The following is an 18,708-nucleotide window of genomic DNA, read 5'->3' as shown; positions in this document are numbered from 1 at the left end:
CCTAAAACCTACCCATACCACCAAACCTGTCCCTAACCTTACCCCTATCCCACCCCAATAGCAGCAATAGTGTTTTGCAATACAATATGAACACAATAAGTACATTGTACTTATTTTTTGATGTAAGTACATAGTAGTTAAGGCCACCTAATATAAAGTGTGACCGCCAATTGTTACCTATAAGGCCATATATAATTTTCACGCATTCTCTGGGTAGATGAAGATGTACATTTCTAATCCTAAAAGTAATTTGTTTATATGTACATATGTTAATAACATCTATGATGAATTTATGTAGCAACCGCATATCAACAATGGGTTACACTTTATTTTGATAGTCCACTTTAGACAATCTACTAACTATAAGTAACATTGCAACTACATGTCTATGGAAGCAGAATCATGACAATAGTTTTTGAAACATAAAGCATGCTGAATTCCACAAATCGAAAAAAAAGATGCATTGCAATTAACAGTGCTTGCATTTTAATGCCTTGTATTTCCAGGGCTTGCATTTTTAGGTCCTGAAATTTAACATAGTTGTTTATTTAAGCTGTCAATATTTCAATTCAAAATATTTCACACACATTTTCATAATTAAAAATTCAATAATTCATATTCACCTTCCGGAATTCACTTCCAAAATATTCAATCTGTTTAAAAATACAATGTATAATATTCGACAGGCAAATTTCGATCATTTTATTTCACTTTCCAAATTCGCTGCCACAAATTCAGTGGTTAAAATTCGGCAGAAAATTCAGCGTTGCACATCCGGGAACAGCAGGAATAGCAGTAGAGCACCGATGCATGATCTCCAGCTGATGTCAGCCGCTCACCAGCAGGTGGCGCAAGCCGCTGTTGATGAAGGTCATATGTGGAACAAGTCATTCATTTACAAAAATTGATGTGCAGAAATGGAGCAAGCGCTAAGTAGAAGTTTTGATTATCGGCGCCAGTATAAACGTGGAAAACGCTGATTGTGCGTATGTTTAATTCAACATCTTCGCTGTTTCCCGTAAAAGTTTGCCTACATGTAAGCAGCTTTCTCTACCACAAAGGAGATTATAATGCTCTTTTACCCTAAGCTGAAGTACAGAACTAACATTACATCTGAGGAAGACATATATGGCTTTCGTTTGCTTAGATTCAGTAACTTTGTATCATGGCTTGTGTGACGCTGTGCTGTAATACTGGGGTTCCCCTCATACGTCACACTCCAGGATTCCCCAATGACACGCCTCAGTGGATTAATACAGTGATATAAGACCTCAGATTTCAGAATACACTTTATTGATCATTATGCAAACTATATACAGGCAAGCAAATGAGGTCAGAAGAACGCAACGTGCTGAATTTTCGTTGCTTTCCCTTACCACTGATCTGTCGACTGACAGTCCTACAAAGATAGCAATACCACGATTAGTTTTAACAGTAAGTAACCACTTTATATCGACATAAAAAAGGAGTTCAAAACCACCTAGGTGTATTGTTGCTGCCAGGGCCGTCCTTTGGGCATTGCAACTGGCTCCTGCGGCAAACGGACCGAGAGGGGCCCCGCTCCCTACCTCGCACCGGGCCCCGCGTCAGCCAGGAACGGCCCTGGTTACTGCAAATGTAAACTGGAGAAAGCATTGACACGCTATCGCACCCAAGGGGCCGTCTGACAATTCCACCGACTGGGTTAAAACATCCAATGTATTTAAATTAAAATGACTTTTAACATTTAAAATAACACACTGTCAAATTGTATTTCAATTCAAAAGCTTGAATTGCTCATAGTGATTTACTACAGATGATATTTTGCCAATACCTTACTTTATATATACACTGAACAAAATTATAAACGCAACACTTTTGTTTTTGCCCCCATTTTTCATAAGCTGAACTCAAAGATCTAAGACTTTTTCTATGTACACAAAAGGCTTATTTCTCTCAAATATTGTTCACAAATTTGTCTAAATCTGTGTTAGTGAGCACTTCTCCTTTGCCGAGATACTTCATCCACCTCACAGTTGTGGCATATCAAGATGCTGATTAGACAGCATGATTATTGCACAGGTGTGCCTTAGGCTGGCCACAATAAAAGGCCACTCTAAAATGTTGTTCAGTGTTTTTTCATGTTCCAACGGTTGTAGTAAGTTGTAGATTTTGCCAATATTTCCCTTACTGTATGTACAATTCACAATTGACCTATCGTAAGCCCTGCCCCTCTTAGTTACTGTTGCTCCCTCAGACAAACAAACGGAGTTGCTCACTGTATGACAGCTACAGTGTGAAAACCTTGTCCCACGATGTTTTTGCACAATTTTGGACACAGAAGGCCATCAAATGGGAATTAAATATTCCATGGAGGTATTTATAAAATATTTTAAAATAAATACGGTGGGTAACTCGAAGCGAAGTCTCATATTACGATCGGTCATCACGATCGCGGATGACAACATGCAGGATCAACACTGTTCATGTATCGCAGGGTACGATTAAATTAATGTACATTTAACCAGTTTAATATGGAGAGTCACTGAAATGTAGACCTTCGTTTTGACCTACACTGTAAGACGCGATAACAGTCCGCTATTTAGGTTTGTACATTAGCATGGACTCACTATAACTTTAACATTAGCTAGTTTTAAAAAAGATGCATTGCAATTAACAGTGCTTGCATTTTAATGCCTTGTATTTCCAGGGCTTGCATTTTTAGGTCCTGAAATTTAACATAGTTGTTTATTTAAGCTGTCAATATTTCAATTCAAAATATTTCACACACATTTTCATAATTAAAAATTCAATAATTCATATTCACCTTCCGGAATTCACTTCCAAAATATTCAATCTCTTTAAAAATACGATGTATAATATTCGACAGGCAACTTTCGGTCATTTTATTTCACTTTCCAAATTCGCTGCCACAAATTCAGCGGTTAAAATTCAGCAGAAAGTTTCTATTTCCACGACGTCTCGGCTGGAACAACAACATACAAACTATATGACAGTAGATAATCTCAGGTGATTATATGCTTTATTCAAAGTAAAACGTGTCTAATATGAGTTTAAGTATCATATTGCATGACCCTATAGCCATACTGAAAGCAACAACAGATAGTTTACCTCAGATCTTGAAAAATAAATTAAAGCAAAGATGACCGTTAAAACTGTGAACTCACTGCGAACCAACTAGTTTATTCCATAACAAAGATGTTATCACTCAGTATGTACATTTAATGATGTTAAAAAGCTTTAATATTTATGAATTAGATTATAAATGTATCCATTTCGTTGCAAGAACAGTGGCTTTCAGAGAGAGCCCGCCCACACACGCTTCTGATTGGCTGTGATATTTGATTGATTCTGTCGCGTCGCGTCTGGTGTGGACAGCCAAATTGCTTGTCGCTGGAATCTTTTTGCGTCGCGTGTAGTTAGGACACGGTGTTAGACTATGGAAGGCCAAAAGGACTATGAATTTTAACACGTATTTAACGCGTTAACACGTATTTGAAAAATCAGCACGTTAAATACGTGTATTCAACGTGTTAAATACGTGTTAAATACGCATGCGTTAAAAATCAGTTTGAACGGGTCAGTGTCATGGGCTGCTGAAGACTTGGGTCAAACTATTTATGTGAGCTTAAGGGGGTGTACCATTCATAGACCATTCCTACCACCATTTAACATGCTATAGATCAGCTTATTCAGCCTAATTATTTTGTCTTTTGTCTTTTTCCCTTTTCTTTTTGTGTATAGCTTATAGAAATAATATATTTAAATTGCTGTTTTAGGAAATATTACATAAAAATTTAATTTCCTCATTTTTCTCCACTCATGCTTTTTTTTTAAATAAACACATTAGTAGACATTCTAGTTTTAACAGTGATCAAACATAAGTTATCATCAAAGCAATATTTTTGTGGGGAAATCAGTTACAGTGGAGGTAAGCAATCAATACAGGTTTAAAATAATATTTTTGTGCTTACATTTACAGCTATCGCCAGCAGGTGGCACTTATTGAAACCTCAAACCTTTTATTTTCAAATTACAATAGAACCAATCGACAGGAAGCTACTGTAGCAAAATATTAATTACGGTTTGCAGTGCATCAATAACCGGACTTCCAACAGGCTCTGCAAGAATGTTCACAGCCTGCAGTTGTTGCATCTGTACCTGGGTTGGACTGAATTTGTTTTTACCTCCACTGTAACTGATTTCCCCTCAAAATGTTCATGCTTTGATGATAACTCGTCAGCAAGTCGTTTCCCATCATGCTTTTGATCAGCATAGTCGGTGGAGAGCAACTGCGCGTTACTGCTCAATACGACACAGCCGCCTCGCCACTGCGTAAAATCGTTTTTTTGGCACACGTCAGCATGACATCAGGACAAGGCGGACGTAGCTCAGACTCTTTTTATTTATTTATTTTAAAAGATGTTTATAGTAACTATTATTTATTTGTTTTTCTATTTCTATTTATTTTTGTTATTACTATTATTGAGGTATTTACTGGTCTGTATTCTGGTTGTGTATGTATTTTATTGCTTTGACTGTATCCCCTGTGAATGTTATATGTTTAATAAAAATAAATAAATAAATAAAAAACTCGGACACTTTTCTAACCGGCATGCATCTCTGCGCAGATTTTTGATGTGCACTCAATTTAATGTTTACAGTAAATGAATTATTTACTCAGACTGACTAAATATATATTGCCAATAACTCGCCTTAGACAATAATTTCCCTAAGTATGTACACTACACAAATATTTTAAAGAAAAAAAATTACAGTAATTCACCAAAATGGGATTTTTCGTGTTCCAAATGTGTTACTAGTGACCAGACTGACTTACTACAGTTGAAATTTTGCCAACATCTTCCTCACTGTACATTCAGTATATAATTATTCTTAAGAAATTACTGTAATTCACAAAGTTGTTTTGTTTTGTTTTTTTAAATATATGCTCCAAAAGTTGTAGTACATTCCTAGTGACTAGACTGACTTACTATCGGTGAAATTTTGCTAATACCTCCCTTAATGTACATAAATTACATCAATATTTTATACTACAACCTTTGGAACATGAACAATTCCTGTTGAGTTCTTACAGATTTTTTTTGTTTTTGTTTTAAATAACTGACCTATCAGTAAGCCCCTCCCCTCGAATACAGACTAGCCAATGGCAGTCGAGTATCAGTTGCATGGGGAGCGGAACTTGGACATCTTTAGATTTCCGTGCCATACATTGAAAAGAGAAACATTGGAAGATCCGAAGCTCGCATCGGTTTTATGGGGTTTATGCTTCCAAAATGGAAAAACGATGTGCCTGGGGTACTTGTAACACTGATTCCAGGTATCCTGAGGGGATGGGCAATATAATTTATTTTATAACATTTCCTGAATCCAAACAAAACAGAGCATAATGTCCCTAAGTATTCACCCCAATACAAATGAAGACAAAAACGTTCATTTTCTGGTTGTCATACACTCATTAAGTTAAAATTTTCATCTGCTCAAGCAGAACGTTAATGTTATCTTGTGCTTTAGCAAGGTATCTCTGGCTAAAACTAGCTAATGTTAAAGTTATAGTGAGTCCATGCTAATGTACAAACCTAAATAGCAGACTGTTATCGCGTCTTGTACAGTGTAGGTCAAAACGAAGGTCTACATTTCAGTGACTCTCCATATTAAACTGGTTAAATGTACATTAATTTAATCGTACCCTGCGATACATGAACAGTGTTGATCCTGCATGTTGTCATCCGCGATCGTGATGACCGATCGTAATATGAGACTTCGCTTCGAGTTACCCACCATATATATTTAAAAATATTTTATAAATACCTCCATGGAATATTTAATTCCCATTTGATGGCCTTCTGTGTACAAAATTGTGCAAAAACATCGTGGGACAAGGTTTTCACACTGTAGCTGTCATACAGTGAGCAACTCCGTTTGTTTGTCTGAGGGAGCAACAGTAACTAAGAGGGGCAGGGCTTACGATAGGTCAATTGTGAATTGTACATACAGTAAGGGAGATATTGGCAAAATCTACAACTTACTACAACCGTTGGAACATGAAAAAACACTGAACAACATTTTAGAGTGGCCTTTTATTGTGGCCAGCCTAAGGCACACCTGTGCAATAATCATGCTGTCTAATCAGCATCTTGATATGCCACAACTGTGAGGTGGATGAAGTATCTCGGCAAAGGAGAAGTGCTCACTAACACAGATTTAGACAAATTTGTGAACAATATTTGAGAGAAATAAGCCTTTTGTGTACATAGAAAAAGTCTTAGATCTTTGAGTTCAGCTTATGAAAAATGGGGGCAAAAACAAAAGTGTTGCGTTTATAATTGTGTATATATAAAGTAAGGTATTGGCAAAATATCATCTGTAGTAAATCACTATGAGCAATTCAAGCTTTTGAATTGAAATACAATTTGACAGTGTGTTATTTTAAATGTTAAAAGTCATTTTAATTTAAATACATTGGATGTTTTAACCCAGTCGGTGGAATTGTCAGACGGCCCCTTGGGTGCGATAGCGTGTCAATGCTTTCTCCAGTTTACATTTGCAGTAACCAGGGCCGTTCCTGGCTGACGCGGGGCCCGGTGCGAGGTAGGGAGCGGGGCCCCTCTCGGTATCGATATAAAGTGGTTACTTACTGTTAAAACTAATCGTGGTATTGCTATCTTTGTAGGACTGTCAGTCGACAGATCAGTGGTAAGGGAAAGCAACGAAAATTCAGCGCGTTGCGTTCTTCTGACCTCATTTGCTTGCCTGTATATAGTTTGCATAATGATCAATAAAGTGTATTCTGAGATCTGAGGTCTTATATCACTGTATTAATCCACTGAGGCGTGTCATTGGGGAATCCTGGAGTGTGACGTATGAGGGGAACCCCAGTATTACAGCACAGCGTCACACAAGCCATGATACAAAGTTACTGAATCTAAGCAAACGAAAGCAATATATGTCTTCCTCAGATGTAATGTTAGTTCTGTACTTCAGCTTAGGGTAAAAGAGCATTATAATCTCCTTTGTGGTAGAGAAAGCTGCTTACATGTAGGCAAACTTTTACGGGAAACAGCGAAGATGTTGAATTAAACATACACACAATCAGCATTTTCCACATTTATACGGGCGCCGATAATCAAAACTTCTACTTAGCGCTTGCTCCATTTCTGCACATCAATTTTTGTAAATGAATGACTTGTTCCACATATGACCTTCATCAACAGCGGCTTGCGCCACCTGCTGGTGAGCGGCTGACATCAGCTGGAGATCATGCATCGGTGCTCTACTGCTATTCCTGCTGTTCCCGGATGTGCAACGCTGAATTTTCTGCCGAATTTTAACCACTGAATTTGTGGCAGCGAATTTGGAAAGTGAAATAAAATGATCGAAATTTGCCTGTCGAATATTATACATCGTATTTTTAAACAGATTGAATATTTTGGAAGTGAATTCCGGTAGGTGAATATGAATTATTGAATTTTTAATTATGAAAATGTGTGTGAAATATTTCGAATTGAAATATTGACAGCTTAAATAAACAACTATGTTAAATTTCAGGACCTAAAAATGCAAGCCCTGGAAATACAAGGCATTAAAATGCAAGCACTGTTACTTGCAATGCATCTTTTTTTTTTTCGATTTGTGGAATTCAGCATGCTTTATTTTTCAAAAACTATTGTCATTATTCTGCTTCCATACATGTCAACTAATTCAACTAATTCTCATTAATTTGCAACTACATGTCTAATAACTCTCAGAGTAGACTGTTAGGTTAGGTTTAGGGTTAGTAGAATAAGTTGACATATACTTGCAGAGTTTCTCATAGTCAGTATGTTATGTGTTGTGGACAGTGGTGGAAAGAGTACTGAAAATTTGTACTCAAGTACAAGTAAAAGTTCTGGTGCCAAAAGAGTACTTAAGTAAAAGTACAAAGTACTCCTCTCAAAAACTACTCAGAGTACTAGTTACTAGTTACTTTTTAGCCGGTGATATTTAATGAAAAAAAAAATTAATTCATATGAAAGGTCTAAACCCACTTTTATCTTATTGACTGAAATGGAATACTGGATATTGAATACTCCACCTCTTGCTCATTGCAGATTCACGGTTGGATAGGAGTGGTTAAGAATATCCAAGGATGTATCGCTGCAGCCCGGGGACCTCCAAAAGGTAGGGACTTATGCCGCAAGTAGGTTGGGAGAGGGTAGGTTTAGGGTTGGCTTTTGGTGTAGACGATACTAACAAATTCCACCCATTTGAAGCTGGCTCCGACCTCCGTTTATATCTAACTCAGAATATCTGCTTGTTACGTCTGAAATCACGCCTCACCGCTTCTGGGTCCTAACGCTCTGCCAGACACCCCCAAAAAACAACAAACTGAGCTAATATACTGTACACTGTAACATTTGCTTATGATCCTTGATGGTCGTTGGGACTTTAGATCTTAAGAGACCCTTTTAGCCTTTTGACATTTGCATATAATTCACAGCCTGGCCCCACATTCTACCTTTATATGGGTGCTAAATTGCCAAGGGTTGTCTCCCACTGTCAAAAAGATGCTAAACAGATCGACTACCTTTTCTCTCCATCGGACTTCAAACACATTCCAAGAGAACTAAATGACCCTCGGTACCAGGCCTGGCTGAGCAGTGGACTACCCCCACGATTACAAGATACATAACACACACATAGAGGCATTTGCTTTATTTAGACCATAATTAATCAGTTACAAATGTATCTGGTATATGCATGTGTTGTTTGTATGTTTCCTTATTATATTAGCCTAGTTACCACTCATAATTCATATTAGTAAGCTCTAAACACTCATATTCAGGTGTATGAATGTATCTCTGGTTTAATACCTTTCAGATGTCTCTTTCTTGATATCAAAATGATCTGCTCTTTATTCCTCAAAAAATGATGTACACTATGTGATCGTGAAATGCATCATACTATTTTTACTGTACTGTGGGAAAAATAACGGCAAGTCTCCAGATCAGTCATAAAACATGCAAATGAGGTGTCAAGTGGAACAAAGAAACACTTTCCTGCTGAAACTATGTGCCTTTTTATTGGTCAAACTAACCAAAATGGGTGTTACAGGGAAACCAGATAAAACTTCTCCCACACCCAAAAGGCAGTCTTCTCTTTACTTTCAGTGCCCTGGAGACACACTTATCACCTTGGAAATCTCATGACTCCCCTTCCGGGGGGAGTCTGAGCTTCTGGCAGTTTTAAGTTCAGTAACTTTGTCGATTCACTTCGGACTAATCAACCCATGGCTGGAATAACGAAGCTTTCACTCCTAAAGAATTCATCAGGAATCTACGCATTATACATGCACCAGGATGCTTTACTCAGCACCCACAAAACCCATGCAAGTAAACGCTTGTTAACTATTTAGATGCGCTTCTAGGCTTCGACCCCTTTTAATTAAGGTGATGTGATTCTCTGATGGTTCTCAACAGGTTGTAGTTAGCTGATGTGTAAATCTTGCCATTACACTCTTTCTTGGCGCGCGAGCACTCCCCCTCTCTCTCTCTCTCTCTCTCTCTCTCTCTCTCCATGCCTTCCTTGCATTGGCATCTATGTTTAATGTGTGTATGTCTGTGTCTAGTTCGATATTGCATGTTCCCCTGTGGTGTAGTTTAATAAATATCCATATGCATTCACACTTGGTTGTCTGTGTCTGCTGCTCTCAGAACGAGGTCACTTTAATGTCCGGTCTTGTTACATGCTTGGGGAGCAATGTTTCAGTAAGGAAATTATTTGTCGTGGCCAGATAAATAATTTTCCTTAGAGTCAATAGACGGTCCATACCGCGGAGGAACTAATCATTTTATTGTACCATTAATGCTACAGTTAATTCCTGAAGATGGATATATAATTGATAACAACCCGTTATGATTAATTATGTTCATCTCACTTAGAGCAAATTTGCTACAACACCCACGATGTCATGTAATACTGAAAAATTATAACCCTAACCTTTATTTCCATACTGAAATCCCAGATGGCCAGACAGTGATTCAGCTAAAATATTAATGTCTGAGACACTGTGAGCACAGAGACTGTAGTATGCACAGGAAATTTTTAAATGCTTAGCTTAAATATGTAATATTAATTAAATAGTGCTCATAAATGGTTGTTGAGATAGTATTCTCAAGTGAAATGAGCAGGCATGGACCTGGAAACAGCAATTCTTACGTCATAGTTAACAAGAGGATTCTCCCCAAGCCTTCAAACTGACGTCATCAGAGCGGAAGCAAAATTTTCAGTTTTTGATTAAAGATTATTAAGATTAAGACATTTAGTTTTGTTATGTGATTTTTGCTGCCAGCTCGTTTCCAGACTTCACTTTAAACCTTAAAATAAATAACATTTGAAATCGTTTAACCTTTACTTGTCATGTTTACTTTGTTTGCCATGGGCAAACATTTTTTCTCCGACATGCTGTGACTGACCATAGAACGATAAAAAACCCCCCCCGCCAAAACCGCAACATAATTACGAAATGAAACGATTTTATTCATGCGCTGTAATCCAGATATTCAGAATCCATACGACTGCGAGGAACAGACCCAAATCCAAGCCTTTATTTGACGATCTTCATCTCCATCCCGAGCAGTAAGTCCAGCGACCGTAAACAGCAAAGCCCGCGCTGACTGACGCGTTCGTTACAAATTCAAATGTTGCCGCTTCACACGACAGGTTTTACGGCAGGATAATCGAACGCTCATTGGCTCTTGCCTGTATTCGTCACAGATTGCGGCATGCCGTGTTTCTGGTGAGGTGTGTATTTGAATGATGCTAGCACGCGAGCGCCTTCACGTGTTCACTGAGAGCAAGAGGATCAGGAAAATAATCTGGGTAATATTTTCAGCAATTAAGAACATAAATTCTGCTCTGCACCTCACACAAACCTACTGTATTCCGCCAGAGAGGACTGCGGCTGCAACGCATCGTCAATTGGATTACTTTTGGTAGTGCTTTTGAAATTTTTGCAAAAAATAAATGATTGTAATTCTATTTATCTGTCTGTCATGTTTTTCTTATAATGTACAGAAATAGCTATGTTTAGGTTTAGATGTAGGAGTGAGATTAGCGACTATAAAAACATTTTTAATGCTATGTTGTTACTAAAATGGTTATTTTTCCTGCATGTTTCGGTCAATTGCGTTTTATATCCTTTTATATTCGCTGTAAAATGGGTAGGTTTAGGTTTGGGGGTAGGTTAAGGGGTCTAAAAGTCTAAATTGCTTATTAATAAAATGATAAAAATGCATATTCGCTGTAAAATGGGTAGGTTTAGGGGTCTAAAAGTCTAAATTGCTTATTGATAAAATGATAAAAATGCATTGATTCGAGTATCTTAATGATATAAAAGATACGTAAATATTTTTAAGTTTTTTAGCTAAAAATACATATCGATTTGTACTCTTTAAACGTTGAAATACGTCTAAATTGTATGTTTTAGCATCAATAAAAACATACAAAAATGTACGTTTTATGCTTGTAAATGTTACGTATTAATACCTAAGTATGAACATGAGACCAGGCTGAGATATCAGGGCTTTCATTGGTCCATTTACGTTCAGATATCTTGGCTACTGAAGTTACTGAAAGGTTTGAATATCAAGTACTCAGTAATGAACTATGATTTAAAAGTAACTAAGTAGATTATTTTGCTTAATTTGTGCTTAAGTACAAGTAAAAGTAGCCTACAGCTTTAAAAATGTACTCAAAAAAGTACAAGTACACGAAAAAAACTACTCAATTACAGTAACGTGAGTAGTTGTAATTCGTTACCTCCACCACTGGTTGTGGACCTATCAAAATAAAGTGTTAGAAGATATTAAGCAGACAGTCTACTAATAGTCTAATGACTGCTAGTTGACATGTACTGTTAGTAGAATGTCTAAAGTGGACTACCCTAGTCTAAAGTGGACTAGTGTTACCCAACAATGTTTTATTTATATATGCAACTTCATTAAAACTATATATACAGTATATATCAGTGGCGAGCAGTGACTTTTTTAACTGGGTATGCTGAGTGCTAAGATTAAGACCTTTTATTTTAAGAAGATAAAATAAATAAAATATTATTATTATTAATAATAATAATATTGCCAAGTAACATTGCAAACAACAGTAAAATCAGAGAAGGACTTTAACTGTAAGCGACACAAGTATACGGAAAACAAAGGTATTGTTTCTTTTTTTTTTCTCTGATGTTTGTTATTATTTAAAATTTTAAATACATTTTTATAAACCTTTTTTTTTTTATTATTTACCACTTGTTGACAATAACGTCTTCAACATTGTCTATGACCAGCTATGTTTTTAGTGGACTTTCAAAATTTACTTTGCTTGAGAAAGCATGAAAATATACAGTTATGATGTTTTTTTCATATGATTCAGTCAAGTTAGTTTTGCATCAAACACAATGTAATTTTCGGCAATCGAGATCTGGCAGCAACAGCGCGTTTTTCTGCTTGGGCCAGCGCTTCAATCCTACCAAGTCCTAGCAACAGAGCGGAGGTGCTAAAGCTGCGGAGAATCCGCTTACCCGGAAGCTTCCGTCACTGACGTAGATTTACAGAAAATTACCCTTGTTTGTCAAATAAATAATTTTACATATTTATTCCCAACACTCAATGTTGTCTGACTGTAAGTCACATCTCAAATGACAAGGGATCAACTTATAATCATGTTTATATTAATTAGCCTGTGAACTCATTCTCTCAGATGGCCTGGGTATGCGGCGCATTCGCAGCTTATATGGACGGAACGCATATACTGTATATATACATCATTAAACGAAAAATATGTCAAAGACGACCACGAACTCTTCAGCAGCTGGAAACCTATATCAGGCAAGAATGGGACCAAATTCCAACACCAAAACTCCAGAAACTCATAACCTCGATGCCCAGACATCTTCAAACTGTTTTGAAAAGAAGAGGAGATAGTAACCATGGTAAACATGCCCCCTCCCAACTATTTTGAGACCTGTAGAAAGCATCAAATTTGAAATGAGCTCATTTTGTGCATAAAATTGTAAAATTTCTCAGTTTAAATATTTGTTATGTTATCTGTTCTATTGTGAATAAAATATTGGCTCATGTGATTTGAGTTTGTGTTTTCATTTTATTCAAATTTAAAAAACGTCCCAACATTTCCGGAATTTGGGTTGTATAATATCAACATTGGCGGTTATATAACAGGCGTTGGTCCAAGGCCTCCACAATTATCAAAGTAGGACTGTGCGGAATGTCTTTCTGGGTGCTGGGATTAAGGTCATACTTCAACAATTGGTATACCGTAGCGACTGATTAGACCATGCAGAACTTGAATTGTCTTGGATGATGTTGTAGAATCCATCACATGGCCACTTTGAGTGTGCGTCAACAACTACCAGAAACATTCGTCCCTCAAATGGTCATGCGAAATCGATATGAATCAGCTGCCAAGGGCCTTCTGGCCATGACCAGGGGTGTAAAGGTGATTTTTGATTTTGTTGACAGGAGATGCAGGTCTTTGATTTTTCTTCAATTTGTGAGTCGATATTTGGCTCCCAAATGTAGCTACGTGCTAGAGTCTTCATTTTTACCACACTTGGGTGCAAATCCTCTAAAACTCATTGCCTCAGATTCGGTGGAACAATGACTCAGTGTCCTCACATCAGACAGTCCTGCATCAGTGAGAGTTCCTCCTTTCTCGTGAGATATGGTTTTAGCACATTTTCTGAATCTTTGGTAGGTGGGAATAATCCTGTGAATACCATCTCCTTTACATGACAGAGAATCGGATCTGCTCTGGTTTCTTTCCTGATGTCACTGCTACACACTGGAAATGCATCCATTTTTTTATGAGGTAAGCTTCCACTGCATCTTTCCTGTCACTGTGCTGTACAGGCAGCGGCAATCGAGATAACCCATCAGCATTTCCATGGTCGTTAGCACTTTTATACTGAATTGTGTAATTATGTGCAGCCAGCAGAAAGCAGCCATGGATGGAGTTGCTTTGTTAGGATGGATTTCGGTGGTAAATGGACGATGATCTGTTAGTAATGTGAAGTGACGTCCATATAGATAAGTGTGAAACTTCCTTACTCCGAAAATAATTCCTAGTGCTTTTCACTGTAGTTGTGCGTAATTTTGCTCTGCTTTACTCAGGGTTCGGGACGCAAAGGCTATAGGTCTTTCCTGGTCATCCGGCATCATGTGTGAAGGTACAGCTCCCACCCTGTAGGGCGAAGCATCACAAGCCAAGCGAACTGGGAGTCTTGGATTATAGTGTATGAGTAGATTGGGTATTAAAAGTTGAGTTTTAACATCCTGAAAAGCCCTCTCACACTCTGAAGACTACTTCCATTTTGCCTCTTTGTGTAGCATTGCATTCAGGGGGTGAAGCACTGTGTCCAGATTTGGCACAAATCTGGCATAATAATTAACCAGACCCAGAAAGGATCGGAGTTGGTTCATGTTAACAGGAGCTGGTGCATCTGCGATAGCACACAGTTTGTCTGTGGACTTGTGAAGCCCTAATGCATCGATCACATGTCCCAAACATTACAACGAACTTTAGAAAAACTCCCTCTTCTCTCTTTTAACATGAAGTCCACATTTCTCCAGTCTACTCAACACAGCCTCCAGGTTAGACAAATGATGAGCATCGTCTTTTCCTGTGACCAGGATGTCATCCAAAAAAAAAAAAAAATGGACAAACGGTAGCCCTTGTAGCACTTGTTCCATAACTTGTTGGAATATCGATGGAGCTGACATAATACCGAAAGGTAATCTATTGTATACAAACATCCCTTTGTGGGTCATGAATCTTCATGTACAGTAATCTGCAAGTAGGCATGTGAAAGATCTATTTTGCTAAATCTTTGTCCTCCGGCCAGTGAAGCAAATAAATTTTCTATTCGGGGTAGTGGATAATGTTCTACACACAGAGCCACCCTTTTTGATTCCGGTAACAATCGAGGTTGCCCATTCACTGAATCACAAAAGTGTAATGCTACCTTGTTTCAACAGGCAATCAATTTCTTCCTCCACCTTGGGTCTGATGCCATACGGTACCACTTGAGCTTGGAAAAATCTCGATTGAGTTCCCGGTTTCAAATTTAAGGTGGCTGTATACCCATTGAATGTCCCTAGATCTTCTTTGAATACTTTGGCATACCTTTTTAGAAGACTGTCCAATGTCCCTTCATTAGTATGGTGTACTGCTCTTACAGTGTTGATCTCCTGCCAGTCTAGACGAATTCTACGAAGCCATTCTTGTCCCAATAGAAGAGCTGCCTTTCCTGTAACAACATACAAGGGTAAGTGTATGCTTTGTCTGTTTAACTTGGCACACACCTTGATGACACTTTCTGGCAGGATTACTTCACCTGTATATGTCTTGAGAACGTTTGTATGGCGTAGTTGAACATGACTCAGTTTATCTCTGTGCAGTTCCCCTGAGATAATAGAAACCGCCGCACGCACCCGTATCCACTTCCATCTCAATTGGAAATCCCTCAATTTTTGGTTGCACTTTTATTACAGATGACATTGAATCAGTTTCACTTTTCATGATGCTCACCCGTGGAGGGTTATGCAGTGTTGCTGTAATTTTGTGTAGTGTCAGTTCGGCATCTGTGTCCCAATTTGTCTCTTCCTCAGTCTTTTCCATATTAGCATCCACTCTGTGAATTGGTCTTTTCTTTGTCTGCCCCTTTCTTTTTACAGCTTTTTCTTTTTCCATAGTTTTAGGTATTTTCTCCTCTGTCTTTTAACATTTACATTCGTGCAATGTGGCCTTTCTTTCCACAATTGTGACACAGTTGGTCTTTGTAAAAACAATCATTATGGATGTGGTTGGACTTTCCACATCTGAAACATTTCTCTTTGGCCGATTCTGATGACAGAGACATGACATTTACTTTCAATGAGTTACTCAAATGCTGTGATTCTCCAGATACCGCCTCCATTGACATTGCTATATCCACAGCTTTTTAATACGTGAGTGCTGATTCGGTCAATAGCTTTCTCTGTATTGACTCGCTACTCAGGCCACACACCAATCTGTTTCTTATTGCGTTGTTTAAATTGTTGGCAAATTCACAGTGCTCCACCAATTTCTTTAACACCGCAACATATTGTGCGACACTTTCCCCCTCTGCTTGATTACGTTTATGAAATTTGAACCTCTCAGCAATCACAATGGGCCTGGGGGTAAAATGTGCTTGCAGTGTGTTCACAATCTCATCATATTTCATAGTCCCGGGCTTAGTTGGTGCAATGAGGCTACGTAAGAGTCCATAAGTGGATGCCCCCATTACGCTGAGAAATACCGACACTCTTTTCTCTTCGCCATTAGCCTCCACAAAGTGTTCGAAATGTTCAACATACGTAGTCCATTGCTCTTTTGCTTCGTCGAATGGCTCCACGTGTCCGATGATTGTAGCCATCCTTTCCTCTCAACCGACAGCTCGATATTAGCAGTGGGACTTTATTCTCGTTGCCAATTTGTGTTATGTTTGCATTAATATGCTATACTAACACATGTTATTTCTGTTCCATTTTCAGAATGTGCACAAGAAGAACCAGAAACGTGGCTGCACTGTTTTCACTGATTTACTTGGCACACTGCAACAACAACAACAACATACAACACGGGAGTGCACTCTAGTGGCCATCAGGTTTTATAACATCAACTCAAATACATTACAATTTTGAATCTGCTGCTTCATTACCTTTCTGCTAGAGCCATTCTTTCTTGTCCATCCTACAACTTTTCTTAACAAATCGGTTTAGTTCTGCATATTTCAAGTTTCCTGCTTCCTGGTCACACTTCACACTTCACTGGTCACACTTCACTGCTCATAATACTGGTGTATCGTCCTCCTTAAACGAACATACAATTTCTATCAGATTTGTGTGAATTGCTGACAATTGCTTCTGCCCAATCTACAGCTATGCTATTGCTAGGGGATTTCAATATTCATGTTGATACTGATACTGTTCATGCCCTTGAGTTCATGTCTGTCCTTGATTGTTTTAATCTGCAGCAACATATTGATTTTCCAACTCATGTACATGGCCACACACTGGACTTGGTTTGTTCTACAGGTATTGACATTATTGCCTCTAAAGGCTCTGACATAGGTATCTCTGATCATAAACTGATTGAATTTTCTTGTGATTTGTATATTCCAAAATCTGTTGCTAAATCTCTGATTGTTTATCGTGCTTGAAAGTTGGTTGATCCTCTGTCATTCTCTGCTGCACTTAGTGATTCCCCCCTTTCTGATTGCTATAGTCTTTCCAGTGCTGAAGACATTCTTAATCTCTATGATGAAAGTATTTCTACTATTTTGAATCATTTTGCACCCTTAAAATTTAGACAGGTCCCTTCTTCGTGCTGCTCTCCTTGGTTCAATACTGAGCTTAGGGCAATAAAAAACCAAAGGCCACTGGCTAGAAAGGCTTTATAAGAAAACTGGCCTTGTTGTTCACTCCTTGGCTTATACTGAACACATTAAGCAGTACAGGAATGCTCTTAATGCAGCCCATTCATCTTATTTCTCCACTTTTATTAATAAGTCCAAAAACAGGCCTAGAACATTATTTACTTCAATTAAAAAGTTAATTCAGCCTCCTGCACGGTCTCTAGAGAGCTCTGATCAAATGTGTGACGCTTTCCTGAACTTTTTCCAGAGTAAAACATCTTATACCTGTCTACGCTCTACCTCTGCTCCCACTACTGAACTTCTCTCTTCAAGCCACGCTCATAGTCTCCCTAGTTTTGACTCTATCGCCCCCACAGTGGTTGATGAGATGATCAGGCTGTCTAACTCCTCTACTAGTCTTCTTGATCCTGCACCTATCCTCTTACTGAAGAATTGCTTGCCTGCCCTGTCAATACCCATCACTCATTTCATTAATACGTCAATGTCATCCGGAACTGTACCTTCCAAGCTTAAGATTGCTGCTGTCACTCCAGTTCTTAAAAAGCATGGTCTCGAACCATCTTCCCTAAGTAGCTATAGGCCTATTTCAAACTTATCCTTTCTCTCTAAGATATTAGAAAAAGTTGTTGCCTCCCAGTTATAGACCTTCTTAACTGCACACAACCTCTACGAGCCCTTCCAGTCTGGTTTTCGCCCATTACACAGTACAGAAACAGCCCTGGTTAAGGTTCTCAATGATCTTCTTTTAGCTTCTGATTCTGGTTCTCCTAGCACTCTCCTTCTGTTAGACCTCAGCTCAGCTTTTGACACTGTTTGTCATGAGATACTCCTTTGATGACTTTCAGCAATTGGAATTACTGGCACAGCCCTTGATTGGTTTTCCTCCTATTTGACTGGGAGGCAACAATTTGTTATATACCAGAATCACAGATCATCTACCAAATTCATCAGTTCTGGTGTACCTCGGGGTTCTGTTTTGGGCTCTCTTCTCTTCACCATTTATATACTACCAATTGGACAAATAATTAAGCACTATGGGTTTAACTTCCACTGCTACGCAGATGACATTCAGATTTATTTTAGCACACCTTCCACTTCAGTGTTTCCTCCGCCTTCATTAACAAATTGCATCAAGGAACTCAAGCTTTGGCTAGAGGCAAATTACCTTAGATTTAACTCTGATAAAACTGAGGTAATTCTGACTGGCTCTAAAGCTGTTGTATCTAAGCATT

The 18,708-nt window shown here is 38.3% G+C and overlaps 1 long non-coding RNA gene across 1 annotated transcript; it reads right to left on the bottom strand.

The window, feature by feature from the left end:
• Positions 1-14,004: 14,004 nt before the first annotated feature.
• Positions 14,005-15,790, bottom strand: LOC131524583 (uncharacterized). Its single transcript, XR_009267015.1, has 2 exons — positions 15,413-15,790; positions 14,005-15,325 (listed from the first exon to the last, which is right to left on the bottom strand). It is a non-coding gene; the product is annotated as an uncharacterized LOC131524583 (long non-coding RNA).
• Positions 15,791-18,708: the final 2,918 nt, after the last annotated feature.

The sequence above is a fragment of the Onychostoma macrolepis genome, chromosome 18 (genome assembly GCF_012432095.1).
Source record: "Onychostoma macrolepis isolate SWU-2019 chromosome 18, ASM1243209v1, whole genome shotgun sequence".
Taxonomy (NCBI): Eukaryota; Metazoa; Chordata; class Actinopteri; order Cypriniformes; family Cyprinidae; genus Onychostoma; species Onychostoma macrolepis.
This window is presented reverse-complemented; position numbering and strand designations above follow the sequence as displayed.